Raw genomic sequence first — 8,915 nt, 5'->3', positions numbered from 1 at the left:
TTTTTGTTTTTTTGTTTTTTTTTGTTTTTTTTTTGTTTGTTTGTTTTCCCTCCCTGATATGAAGCAATGGCAGGGCAGGAACCTGCTGGGGGGAAGATTCCCCCCACAGAACTTCCTGTAGCCCCCACTATGGGGGCAGATCCCAGCTAAACCCCCAAGGGCATGCATGCCCCTGCAGCGCTCACCCCAGAGGCAGAATCCAAATGACCTCCTCCAGGGGTAGAGAACCCTAAGATCTCTGCTGTGGGGTAGGCGAGACTCCAGCAGGGAGCCAGCAGAGCCAGGGGGTCTCCCAGAGGAGTTCTCTGCTATCAGGGGCCAGGGCCAGGGGCAGTGGGAAGGGCTCCAGAGCTGGGGGTAGGAAGGGCAAGGGCCCCATCCCCAAGCCTTGATCACCAGCACCTGAGGGGACCAGGTGTGCCACACCAACTAAAACACCCAACGCCTGTCCCTGACCCAATCCCTGGTCCCACCAATGCAGCCCCGCAGTGGGGGAACTGCAGCTATGCACAGGCAGCTCCAGGGCTTCCCACAGCTGCAGGGCCTGGACCCTCCACCACTGGCCAGCTCAGGCAGTGAGGCCCCCTTTCTGGCACTCACTTGCCGGCACAGGGTGAAGTGCCAACTGCCCAGGTAGAAGAATCTGCATTTTGAGACCTGGGTGCAGGCCCTGGCTTGGGTAGTGGGAGCCCCCAAGATTATGGCAGCCTCCCACTTTCATGGCAAGGGGATCTTTTTCCTTGACTTGGATGGCACTACACAAAAGCGGTGGAGATGGGGATCATGGTGGAGGGTGAATATGTCTCCTGCAAGCCCCTAGAAGAGGTGGGGACCAGAGTGGTCCTCAGATCTGTCCCACCTTATAGCCCCAGTTGTGCCCTGCTTCCCCATCGCCAAACCCTGGGGAGAGTTATCTTCCTATAGTTTCATAGTTGGTAGGGTCGGAAGGGACCTGAGCAGATCATCAAGTCTGACCCCCTGCCATGGCAGGAAAGAGTACTGGGGTTGAACGACCCCGGCTAGGTGATTATCTAGCCTCCTTTTGAAGACCCCCAGGGTAGGATCCAGCACCACTTCTCTTGGAAGTTGGTTCCAGATCCTAGCCGCCCTGACAGTGAAGTAGCGCCTCTTGATATATAGCCTGAATCTACCCTCTGCCAGCTTGCGACCATTATTTCTTGTCACTCCTGGTAGCACTTGGGGGAACAGGGACTCCCCCAGTGCCTGCTAGTCCCCCCCCACTAGTTTGTAAATGGCCACTAGATCCCCCCTCAGCCTTCTCTTGTGGAGGCTGAACAGGTTCAGGTCCCTTAGCCTCTCCACGTAGGGCCTGCCCTGCTGCCCCCGATCATGCGAGTGGCCCTCCTCTGGACCCTCTCCATGCTGTCCACATTCCTCCTGAAGTGCGGCGCCCAGAACTGGATGCAGTACTCCAAAACTGGACGCAGTACTTCCTGGTGGTGGCCCTCTTGTTGGGGTGCCAAGAACATGGCCTCCACCACGTGCACTCATTCTGTTGTCAAGTCGTGATCTAGCTGGCAGTGGGAGCGTGGCTGGAGGCCAAGGGCTGCCTCATAATTATTTTTCAGGGGGCCCTAGTGAGGATTTTCTATATGCTGGGGAACCTGTGGTGCTTCTGGTACCATGCCCTGTGGCACTTGCATCATGAGTGCCCCATGGGTCAGGCAGGGAAAGTGTCTACCACCTCCCCACTCGGGCCCCCCTGGCACCCCAGCCAGAGCTACCAGCCCTCCAGGAAGCTTGGGGATCCCACACCTCAACCAAGTACGGCAGAGTCCCGGGGAGGGGGGCAGTGGCCAGGGGAGGAGAGGGAGAGGGCCCTCCCTGCCCCTAGCTGTTCCTCCACTCTAACTGCCCCACAACCCCAACCCTCACTTTCTACTGGAGCCTGTCCACTTAGGACTATCCCATGAATGAGTAGGTACAGGTCCCCTCCAGTAGAAAAGCCAAGAAAAAGGCCCAGGCACAGGTGATGCCCTCTGACATAGAGGACTTCCCCCCACCCCCAAGACCATCACATGGGGAGAAGGAGTGGTTCAGCTTCTGGAGAGCTCCCCAGCTGCATCTGTCACCCCACCCCCGGGGAAGATTAACCAGGTTATCCCAGTAGAGGAGGCTTTGGGGCTACTGGGCACTGCCAAACAGGAGCCCATGCAGGAAGGTCCTCACTCCACTGGCCACGGCCTACCCGCTGAGACCATGGGCGCTGAGGCTGAGGCTGACCCAGGAGAAGGTCTGGCATCAGAGCCTTCCCTCTCTGATCTGGGGGAGACAGGGGCCCTGGGAGGGAGGTCCCCTTTCCCAGGACCCCAAGGCAGACACCAAAGCCACCCCAGTGCCTGATGGGTCTCTTCGCTTCCCTCCCAGCAAAACCTCACTTCCAGCCTGCCCCATCATCACACACCAGAGAGGATTGGGACACCTGATCAACAAGCCAATCTTGTCGGGAACCCTGCACAGACAACCCTGGGGCTTCAGCTCTACCTCACCATCTTATCAAGGAGCTCCACCCTCACCCTTGCTGTTGTCAGGTCATGATCCAGCTGGCCCAAAGGGCTGCAGAGCTCTCCCAACCAGAGTCCAGGGTCATAGTGGACCTAGGGGTTCAGATGGTGCCTAAGGATCCCACTGAGCCCTAGGACCAGGTGGAGGGTGCCTGAGAACCAGCAGGCTCCATGGAGCCTGTAGACCTTTCTGTCCCAGCGATCCCCAGGGGTGAGCTAATTGCATTTCTTGACTGTGACTACACCCACCGGTCTGCCAGCAAGGTACAGCTAGCCTTGGACTGCTGGGGAGATTTTGACAGCATCCTTGTGACTGTGAAGGCACTGGTAAGGGAAGGCAAGGTCCCCAAAAGCTGCAACACCCAGATATATAGGTGGGCCTGCAATTTCATAGATGCCCTCTATACATATGGGAGGGTGCTACGTGAGCTGGCGGGCCCCACACTGGGCATTGGGATTTGTGAGGTCCCTGCTGAACCATCTACTCCACCCCCCAACCATGAGTTCATTTAAAATCATGACCCTCAACTGCCACGGCTACAGGAAGAGTCTCTGGAGATGCCGGGCGCTCTCCTTCCTTCAGAAGGGAGGGTACCCCATGTCATGCTTGCAGAAGACCCTGGTGACTCTAGTCAATGAGCCTAAATGGTGACTGGAGTGGGGAGGCTGGGTCTTTTTTTAGTCACCTCTTGGCCACCTCTTGTGGGGTGGCCATCCTGTTCTTCCCAGGCCTGCAACCAGACGTTTTCCAGGATGCTGCGATGGTGCCAGGCTGCCTGCTGAATCTCCAAGACTGGGTGTGGGGCTTGGTCCTGAACCTTCTGAACATGTACGCCCCTACGAGGGACCCAGAGTTGGTGGATTTTTTCCACCAGGCAGCCACATACATTGGCACCCTCAACCCTTGTGAGTGCATGGTCCTTGGCAGGGACTTTAACATCACCCTAAATGTGTGAGACAGGTTGGGCAGAGAGTGGAACCAGGCTGCCATGGGTGTCCTCAGGGAGATCCTGGCAGACTACTCCCTGATGGGTGTCTGGTGTGCCTGTCATCCTGCCGACCACCTTGCCTTCACCTATGTGAGGGTAGTGGAGGAGCAAGCATGCCACTCCCAGTTGGACCAGGTTTAGATCTCTTTGCCACACTTTGCCTGGGCCCACTCCTCCAGCTGAACCCTTTCAGCCATCACAATCTTGTCTGGGCCCAGGCCACATTGGGGCCTGGGCATCCGGGGTCGGCCTACTGGCATTTCATTGCCAGTCTGCTAGAGGATGTGGGTTTCAGGGAGTTCTGGCTGGCCTGGCAGGTGCAATGGGCAGCTTTCCCCTCAGCTTAGAGATGGTGGCATGTGGGGAAGGTGCACATCCAGCGATTTTGCCACAGCTATACGCGGGGCCACACCTGGCAGCGGGAGGTGGTCTGGGAGCAGCTTGAGTAGGAAGTGCTAGAGCTGGAGAGATTCCTGGCCACCAACCCAACCAACTCATTCCCCTGTGGAAAGTGTCAGGAGAGACAGGAAGAGCTTTGTGTTCTAGACGACCACCGCGCTTGTGGTGCATTTGTCCACTCGCACATCCAGCTTCTTCAGGAGATGGACTGTGGCTTCTACCTTTTCTATGCCCTGGAGAGAAGGCAGGGGGCTGATGGACCCCCCTCATGGATCTAGGTGAGATGCACCAGTGGACGCAGGACTTCTATGAAGAGCTCTTCTCCCTGGATCTGACAGACACCGAAGCCATTTACCCACTAGCCCCCATACAATAGGGGCTACTCATTAGCCAGGTGGGCATTAGGGCCCATGCTATTTTGAACGTTACAAATAGACAGGAGCTTCTGAGGCCCACATGACACTCCTATCCTGGTTTTTTTCATTAGCTGTCCCAAGTATTTTGTTGTGTCATCCATGCATTGGCCCCATAAAATAGAGGATATTAGTTAGCCATGTAGGCCTCAGGCCCCAAGATAATTAGGTGATACAAATAGTCAGGAAGTTCTGAGGTGCAGCCACTTTGTACCTGGGGACACTAGCCCCTTGTGTCAGCTAGACTGCTTAAGCAGCATCCCAAATTCACTTTTTAAAATACCCCAAAATGCACATTCTTCCACAATTAGAACAAAAGAGAGAGAGAAAGGGGGATGGATCAGATGGGCAATGTTTTATTGTTATATTTACAAAGTTAAAGAGATTTGGAAGCCTATCAGTGTCTCTAGCATCATAATAAAATAAATCCTAAATATCTATACGTTTTAATGTTTGCTTTTGGTTTCCTTATCATATGGTCGGTGTGTGATGTGAGGAGGTGGGGAGGAGGGGTGTGTGTGGGTGAGTGTAGAGGGATGTGGGGGGATGTGTATTAGTGTGTGGGTAGATGTGGGGGGACTATGGGTGTGGGGGCTACTTAGGAGGGATGGGTCCCCTGCATGAATGCCGCGTGCCCTCAGCAGCTGGTGGGACATGGCGGCACTGGTGGTGGCAGGAGTGTGGTGGTAGTGGTAAGCGGGGGGCTCCCACCTGCACTGTTGGCAGAGGGAAGAGGGGTGGCGAGCAGACACCACCGGCAACAGGCTGGAGATGAGCAGGGGAACAAGAAGGAGGCTAGAGACATTAGGGGAATGTCTCCAGCTGATCTCCAGGGGCTGTCTCCAGCCTCCTGCTGGTACTCCTGCTCATATCCAGCCTCCTGAGCACGAGAACAAGCAGGGGACCAGAGACCAGCAGGAGGCTGGAGACAAGCCCCTGGAAATGAGCTGGAGACATTTCCCTGCTCTGTTCAGCATCCTGCTTCTTCTCTGCTACTGCTGGTGGGTGTGGAGGGGGGGTGAGGGGGGAGTGAACGGGAGGTGGGGAGAGTGAGTGGGGGCAGGGGGAACAAATGGGGAGTTAGGGAAGGTCCCCTCCACCATCCTCCAGCCCCTCAACCCCCTATTTACCTGGCAGAAGCTGGGTCCAGGTCCCTGCAGCTTGCACCACTGTAGGCAGCAGTGTGCTTCAGGACCGGGGAAAGGGCCAACCACAGAGATGCTCTGGCAGGCTACCAGAGCATCTCTGTGGAGAACAGCCTCTGGTTACCTCAGGGCACAGTCCCAGACCATGTCTTGACCTGTTTTTTTCCCCTGGATATCCAGGGGTCTAATTTTGCTCTCCCACTGCAAATTTGCAGCACAGGGAACATTTTTTTTGATCCTGCATGTGCTGCTTGCAGCATCTCAAAGGGTTTTGAGACACTGCAAGAGATATGTGCGGGCTCATCTGGATGCACTCATAGGGCTGATTTCCACTGCTGCTAGTTTGAGGAACACTCCCCCCACAACAAGCGTTAGGCAATGTGTTGTGCTCTACCTCACTAGGAACCCCGGGAAGACTGGACTGGGAATCAAACTCAGCTCTCCTGCTTGGCAGTAAAACACAGTTGCTGGGGATGCACAGCTTTAGTACTTTTAATAAGCACCCTGTCCTTGCCCACTCTTTGTACTGATAACACATTTTAAAGCAGGCTGGTCTCTTCAGCACCCAAAGGGCAGAACACAGCTATAGGTTCCAGGTGGGTCTGCTGATGGTAAGAGCTATTTTAATGTATTTGAACAAGATGTCCAGTACCATATTATTAGGGGGAAAATACTTTACTGCCAGAAAATTACAACCCAGCCTGTCTTGTAGGACCCTGAAAGCCCTGAATGAAAAACCCTGAACCAGACCCCCAGCTGGTGTAAATTAGTGTGGGTCCCTTCAAGTGAAGTGGCATCGATTTATACCAGCTAAATATTTGGCCTTGCATTTCCAGTGTGTCTGCTGCAAGGGGAATCTTATTAGTGCTCTAACAAGCATGAAACCCTTATGTTCTGGTTCAGCGAGACAAGAGGGAATTGGGGTGAACCAGGTAGGGTCCCCAAACTTGCTCATAACTTGAGGGAAGGTGCAGATCTTAAAAACAGGGCTGCTAGTACATAGCTGAGAGCAATCATCTTCTGTCCTCTGTTTGCCTGAGAGTTCAAATCATTGCATTTGTTTTACAAAGCTAAACACTTTCCCCTCAGCACATTGTGGGATGCAGGGGTATATTCACAAGACCGGTCTTATGACTCTAAGTAATCACAGTGTTGTACATTGCGTAATGTCATCACTGAAAAGGCTGGTTGTACTAATAGGAAGTGATGGCTGATCCCATTTAGAGAAGCATTTCCAAGAGGCAACAAGGGGTATAGTATTGAGAGGACACTTAGATTCCTGCATCCCTTCTCCTGGGGGCGCCTGGAGATAAAGGAGAAGTAGATAAGAAAAGTTAACATTTGCTTTCTTTTCTGGATAACAACTAAGTACAAGGCTGCAAAGTTGTATGTGTCCTACAAATCATATCATCACCCATTAAAATGAGAAAGGTGTGTAGTGGGGGGGAGGATGACAGAGTGGAAAATTCTGCAAGCTAATGATTAGACCATTGTGCTTTGTCTTTAGTTTGCAACATGTATGTAGCACATATCAGACCATATTCTGTTTTTAGTTATTCTGGTATAAATTCACAGTAACTACATTCAAGTTGATAGTTATCAGAAGTTGTTCCCATATAAATCCAGAAAAAAAAAATCCATTGATTTTATTCCGGTGCAACCACGATGAGTACCTAAATCTTCTCACTCAAGTTATACATTTTCCTGGATGCCTAATGGGTTCAAAAATATCTCACATCTTTTACCATTGTTAAATCGAAGCTCACTGCAGCTCAGACTCATCCTATGGAAGCTTGTTATTAAAGACTCATTTGTTCCGTTACGATTCATGACAATCCAAATAGATAAGAGCTATCTAATAAATATTAATAGTATTCCATAGGCAGAAAACTAAAGAAAAATACTTAACTTGCCAAAGCCACAAAAGGAGTCAGACTCCTGGAAACCAATCCTTGTGCACAGGGCAGGAGGGGTGTTGCTGGTGCAAGGGGGTAGGAAAGGATGGTGCCGAGCCCATTTGGCCCATGAGCTAGACCTGCCACACATCTGGCCAGCAGGGACAAAAGGTTGAGCACCATTTGTCTAACATATTCTGTAAAACATGGATTAGAAGTCTGCCTATGTCCTTCACCCAACATGGCTACAACCTACACCCTTGGATTAGAAGTCAGGCTTTTCTGACCTCCCAAGATAATGCTTATTCCATCCAACTATTTCTATTCAATTTGCCCTCCTGTTTCAAATGTTAACCTAGTGTACTGACAGAAAAACCCATGAAAGTCTAAGTACAACTCCATGGATTCTTATCCTCCCTGAATACCTACCATTGTTCTGCTGCTGAAACATTATCTCTGTGATTGCTGTTTCTTGTGTAGGTTTCATGTACGAATCAGTAGCAAGCACACTGAATTATCTCCACCAGAAGTTACACATGGAAAGTTTTTTGGAAAGCAAAATGAATACTCACTGTTTAGGCTGCTTCAAGAGCTTGTGGGCAAAAGAACTGTGTATATTGTTAGGGGCAACAGAGTCCTAAATAATGGTGATTTTGCACTAAAAGAAAAACCTGTTTTGCTGTGAAGAAATGAAGTTAATTCTGAAGCATAAATCTGTCACACTTCTAATGCTCTCATCACTGTGGTATACAGGGGCAGATCCAGAGGGAGTGCAGTGGTGCAGTTTCATAGATTTCATAGACATTAGGGCTGGAAGGGACATTGAAGATCAAGTCCAGCCCCCTGCCCCAGGGGCAGGAAGTCAGCTAGGGTCAAAGGATCCCAGCAAGTTAAGTGTCCAAACATTTCTTGAATGAGTCCCGAGTAGGTGCCTGCACCACTTCTACAGGAAGTCTATTCCAGGCCTTGAGGGCTTGGACAGTAAGAAGTTTTTATGTCCAGCATAAAATGGCCATTGAGGAGTTTATGACTGTTGGTCCTTGGGGCGCTCTGGTGAACAGATGTTCCCCCAGATCCTGATGCACACCCCTTATGTACAGGTTCCCCCTGAGCCTGTGGATTTTCAGGCTGAAGAATCCCATGGCTCTCAGCCTCTCTTCATAAGGCCTATTCTCTTGCCTTCTGATCATGCGCATGGCTCTCTTCTGGACTCTCTCAAGCTTCTCCACATCCTTCTTGAATTGTGGGGCCCAGAATTGGATGCAGTACTCCAGCTGTGGCCTCACCAAGGCCGAGTACAGCAGTAAGTCTCAGTAAATCCTGAGATTTACTTGAGAAGCATCTATGGATGCAAGCCAGAGTTTTGTTTGCTTTACCAGCTGCAACATCACATTGATGGCTCATGTTCATCTTGTGGTCACTCATGACCCCCAAATCTCTTTCAGCCGTGGTGCTAGCAAGCCTATAAACGTGCTGTGGGGTTTTTTCCCCCCAGGCGGAGTACCTTGCATTTTTCGGTATTGAATGTCATCAGGTTTATATCTTCCCA

The sequence above is a fragment of the Crocodylus porosus genome, unplaced genomic scaffold (assembly GCF_001723895.1).
Source record: "Crocodylus porosus isolate Cpor-Errol unplaced genomic scaffold, CroPor_comp1, whole genome shotgun sequence".
NCBI classification, from domain to species: Eukaryota; Metazoa; Chordata; order Crocodylia; family Crocodylidae; genus Crocodylus; species Crocodylus porosus.
This window is presented reverse-complemented; position numbering follows the sequence as displayed.